The sequence below is a fragment of the Triticum dicoccoides genome, chromosome 1A, assembly GCF_002162155.2.
Source record: "Triticum dicoccoides isolate Atlit2015 ecotype Zavitan chromosome 1A, WEW_v2.0, whole genome shotgun sequence".
Taxonomy (NCBI): Eukaryota; Viridiplantae; Streptophyta; class Magnoliopsida; order Poales; family Poaceae; genus Triticum; species Triticum dicoccoides.
This window is the reverse complement of record NC_041380.1, coordinates 536,754,534-536,760,533: the sequence shown is the minus strand read 5'-3', so window position 1 is coordinate 536,760,533 and position 6,000 is coordinate 536,754,534.

The window sequence follows — 6,000 nt, the reverse complement described above, 5'->3', positions numbered from 1 at the left end:
GCACATGAGTTATTGTGGGAGGTGCTTATGCCTGACCGCGGAGTTGCACACTCTCATCGCATAGTCGCACATGCATGGCCATAGAGTTGAACAATCTCGTCCTGATAGCCGCACATGAATTGCCGGGGAAGGTGCTCACGCCCGACCGCGGAGTTGCACACTCTCGTCGATATAGTCGCACATGCAGGGCCACAGAGTTGCACAATCTCGTTCGCATAGTCGCACATAATTTTTCGTGGGAGGTGCTCACGCATGGTCGTGGAGTTGCACACTCTCGTCGACGCAGTCGCACATGTATGAACACATAGTTGTACAATCTCGTCCACATAGTCACACATGAATTATCGTGGGAGGTGCTCACGCATGGCCGCGGAGTTGCACACTCTCATCGGCACAGTCGCACATACATGGCCATGGAGTTGCAAAATCTCGTCCGCATAGTCGCACATGAGTTTTTGTGGGAGGTGCTCATGCCCGGCCACGGAGTTGCACACTCTCGCCGGCATAATCGCACAGGCATGGCCACACAGTTGCACAATCTTGTCTGCATAGTTGGACATGAATTGATGTGGAAGGTGCCCACGTCCGACCACGGAGTTGCACACTCTTATGTGCATAGTCACACATGCGTGGCGTGGAGTTGTGACATTCTTATAGGATAGTCCCTCAAACGCGGTTGTGGGGGCTGCACAGGCGCGGCGACTACCAGGCAGTTGGCCAGGGCACCGGGGCAGCAGACGAAATTGCACATTTCACTGTTAGAGAGTAGTATGGGGTGGTACCACCAGTGAAAACTGCATGGCCTGGGCAACAAATGAAGTTGCACATCTCACTGGAAGGAGGCAGTTTGGAGGTGGATGTACCATAGAGGAAAATTGCACGTCTACCGTGTATGAGAAAAGTTGCACACCCCTATCAGGTAGTTGCACATCGATGGCTAGTCAGTTGCACAAAACGGGGACAAAATTGCACAAAAAAAATTTCGTCGAAGCATATCCATGCGGGATCTAGTTTCGAAGATCTCATCGTAAAGAATTCAACGGTGAAGATGGATCTTAATTCCGACGCGCGGTTTGAAAGATATGGTCTTTTAAAAATTTGGAAATCTGAATTTAATACACAGTAAGACAACAATGAGATTGCATTTAATGCAGAATGCATGCACGGGGAGGATGCTTGATTAGCAGTCCTTTATGCACGGGATTTGACCACTTTCCCTTTTATTAACGAGTGGATTAACGAGTGGACATGTAATTTCCTTCTTAGCCGGCCGCTCGGATGACCTCCCTTGCGCTCACGCGCCGACTAGACGCATCCTTGATTAATTTATCTTGCCTTTCAGATCAAGTGTAGCCTGCTGAGAAAGCTCCAGCAATTCCGTGCTTAATTGCACGTGGGAGGTAGAATAACATGCCTAGATCCGACGCACAACAGTGGACGAATCAACAAGGCGCTGAAGTAGACGGCGATGACGGGCAAGGCAGTAATTCCGTGACTAGCAACGTGTGTTGCCTGTCCTGCACGGCGTGCGCCATAGAAGTGTTAAGAATAGAATAGTTGCTTATTGATTAAGCTAATTAAGATTAAGTTAATTATTAGATAGGTTGCTTGGTTCTCAAGTAACCATGTACTTCCTTGGCTCTCAAGGCAACTATGTAATTCCTTGGCTCTCAAGTAACTATGTGTTTACTTGACCGCCAAACACCATGTGTACTTCCGCCTGGGTACAAATAGCCCACTTCTATCATCAATAAAGACTAATGGATTATCATTTGCTCCTCTCTCTCGTTTTACTTTCACACGTTATCAGCACTTTGCCCTAACCGAGAGCGATTAGGCCAACGACAGGAAAAGACGGGCAGCGCAGCGGCGCTCGCGCATCTAGGGCATCGCGCAACTCTCGATCGTGGGCTGCACCGGCGCTATCCGGCGTTTTTGCGGTGAAGCAGCAAACCCCAACGCGGATGGCGACATCAGTCGCGGTGGCGCTCGCGTCTGCCGTTTGCGCCTGTACGCGCAGCGTCGACTCGCATCCTCGCGACCTCGAACTCAAGGCGTGGCCCTCGATGGCGCTCGGCGAGACATCGGCAGAGGAAAAGACGAACAAATAGAAAGAAGGAACATGAGAATTGGCACCCACGATCGATGGATTGAAAATCCAAACCAAGAAACGGAAGCACCCACATGGTATTTCTTTAGTTCGTCATGTTCATACCTCTAAATTACTTTGGACGCGGAACTGCGCGCTTGTTCATATAGTGCGGCGGTCCAAGCAGCCATGGCCTTCGGCCTCGACATGGATGCGCTTCCACGCGTGATGGGCGGCTCCCGCGGAGCGACCAGCCATGACGCGGTTCCTCTCCTGTACCAGGCTGCGGCGCGAAGAGCTTCTACCGGCAAGGCGGCACCCTCCGGTCGGCGATGCCTCCAGGCGCGGTCGCGGAGGCCGTCGATGTCCGGCTCGCCATAGGCGGTGTGCCGTCGTTCTGCAATCGGCGGCGACGGCTGGGTGAATCCCTAGCCGCACAGGAGAATTGGGGATTCTTATCCTCTTTGCTATTGTTTGATTAAGTCCTCAGACTTTATCTTGACTACGTATAAGTCCCTGTAAATTATGATACGGCCCTCAAGCTTACTATTTTCAGGATTTTAAACTTCAGGTTACTATTATTCACTTTTTAAGTCTCGGTTTTTTCAACACACGTTCAGACTAGACCATAGGTCCTATCCAAATGACATAAAAAATAATCATACATCAATTTGCACCATGTAAAGATACCTTTTGAAGCTCACATTTCTTCACATATTACATGAATGTGTATAATTTTGTATTTACATGTATTACCTCAGTAATACTATTGCAAACAGAATATTTTGCTTATATCAAAGATCTTATTTCTACGGAATTTAAGACATCATCTATGTTTTTACCCCTAGCATTACATGCGATTTGTGACAACAACTACGATTTTGCAATAGAAATCAATTTTCTTGCAAATTTGAATGAAATTCTAATAAGAATTATAAATTGTCATACTTAATATGACAAGCTCAAAGTTTATTTGTGAATCACAAGATAATGATGACATCTACTGCACAATTTGCAGATTATTCATCAATACTGTGAGGTCTACGTCTTGTCATTTTAGCAAGATGACTACCTTCAATGTGCTCTTCCAAATATATTAATGTAACTACCCAAAATTTATTCGAGAATCACAAGGTATTGGTGGCATCTACTGTGAACTTTTGCAGATTATCCACTGCTATTGTGAAGTCTGCATCATGTCATCCTGACATATGACTACCTTCAAAGTGATTTTCTTAAATATAGCATAGCATAAGGTAATAGAGATATGAGCATCTATTGACAAAAGTCAGATTATGTTTTCTATTACTGTGAGATCTACACCATATTGGTCATATTGGTGATTATCTTCAAAGTGTTCTCCTATATAAATTGAGGTCTGCACATATGGTTAAAAAGCATCACATATGGTTAAAAAGCATCAGCTATTCCAAGATTTGCTCTTCTGAAGCAATTGTTGTTGTTCACTAAAATGATTTACTATCATAGTAAATTCATGTATGATCATTAGATATTGCATGTATTATCTACCAAATATCAGTTATCCAAGCCTCATTCTGCTTGAATAAGTCTTAGAGAATTACGCAAATATATGCATACCCCGATAATTACCTTCTATTACATTGGTTAAATACATGACAGTTGAGCCTATGATATGTCACTATTTCTAATAGTAGTGTCGCCCATTAATCAAGATGGATACCATAATTTATAGCAACAAATAAGTGTCTCAACACTGTTGCAAGGTCCACATCTTATTGTGGTTATACTGTCATAGTGACTAACCAATGATAAACATGAAAAGTTTGTGTGTTTTGGCAGTGACTCCGAAGTCACATATTTTCTCAAGAGTGAAGTCCAAAACATTAGCAATGATTTCATCACATGTGTTGTATTGAAGGATACACCCAGGTTCACCAAGGATCAGCTTGGCCATATGATTGTTCTCAAACAAATCATTTTATACATAGATATTAAATAAAATAAATGCATGAGTATTTTCATGTAACGCATGCTTGACATTTCCAAATGCAACAAATTCATGATTAGGTGGGAGTATTTATTTTAAGATGATTCATGACATCAGTCATTCCACATGTGGCATTGTTGCCACCATAACCCCACGTTGGAAAAATGACATGGCTATTCTAGCCAAATATGTACATATGCATTTTATATATCACAAACATCACATAGTTATCAAACTAAGTACATAATGGATGAATATTTATTCATCTCAAATATTTTCCTTTAGAGAAAAATGTTACTATGAGCACACAATAGATGATCACCCATTTGTCTACCACTGCTCACAATTCTGTCACTTAATCAACTTCAAGTTGAAATCCTGTGATCAGATATTTCCATATGCAGATCTAGTCGAGATGCCTTAATACACTTTATGTCCTCTTATGATGGTACTACAATTTTACATGATGAAGAAACATAGAATTTCTTAAAATCATCGGATTCACCCAACAGGTGATATACCATTATTTGAAATATTTGCTGGTACTGAGAATACTATGCAAGACAATGGTCACAAACTAGAACCATGAGGAATACGAAGTAAAGTGGAGGATAATAGACAACCAAAGACAAAATTACCTCTTAATAGGGAATATATCGTTTTCAAACTATCACAAAGACAACTCTCAAGTTTGTCAAATGTGTGGTTATATAACTATTGTACCTATGATTACCAAACCCTCAAACATATGGTCGAACCACACCACAAAGTTATTAAAAGGCCAATAAGTTCAATGGGATAAATTTGAAAATTTGCAAATAACAACCAGATTCTGGTAAAGGATTGTTCTCAGAATCTTCATCAAAAGGAGGACCACAATCTAGTGCAAAAAATGGAGGATAAACTCATTTGCACTCAAGAATATCGGAGACCTCGGGTAATCTCCTAATTATCCCAACATATTATTAGCATATACTTGTACTACTGCATGTAGTAAAATGTCCAATATCATATCCATTGGATACAATATTCGATAAATTTGTATGTATGTTTCAATTCGTACTCAATATTGTTGCGTACACAATGATTTTCTAAGTATTAATGAATTAAATATTATGCTTGATAGCCTTAGCCATCCTGGTTTGGAGATGATTAGAAAATTATTTGACAATTCTGTTGGTCACAACTTAACAAGTTGCAAAATATTCCCCATATCATCAAATTATATGTGCACCACATGTGCCATAGGGGAAATCTGTTTTAAGGAACTCTCACCTTAAAATTCTAAATGAGCCAATTATTCTTTCTTGAACACATTCAAAAGATATATGTGGAATGTTGAACCATTATCTAGGGTAATTTAGACACTTCATGGTACTCATATACACACTCATAAAATGTTTTAAGTGTGTGTTATCACACACAACCATGATCTTACCCGATAAATTGCTTAACTTATCAAAGTAAGAGCAAATTGTCCCGAACAAAGGATAAAACCATTTGAATGGACAATGTCATTGAACTTATTTCACGAGAATTTTTTGATTGTATTTAGTACCCTATGTACATACCCAGAATGGTTTAACTAAATTTCTTGTCAAAGGTAGTAAATGAATTACATGACCACTTTTAAAGAATTGTAAATTTACCAGCCTGTTGCTGGACACATACGGCCTTACACACCGTAAGTATGATCTAAATCATACCAACTACATATCATACTACTTCCCCCTTGTAGTAACTATGTGGAAATCAACAAAGTATTTCCCATCTGCGATAATTCGGTTACATACCGATATCACCACTCCAGCGTACATCAATGGGCACTCACAGAAAATTAGGGATCTATGTGAGGAATATCAATTTATCCGTCAATCAAAATTATTCATAGCCCGTATGCTGATTGCATCAGCAATAAGGATATTTTCCGGCATTAGGGGGA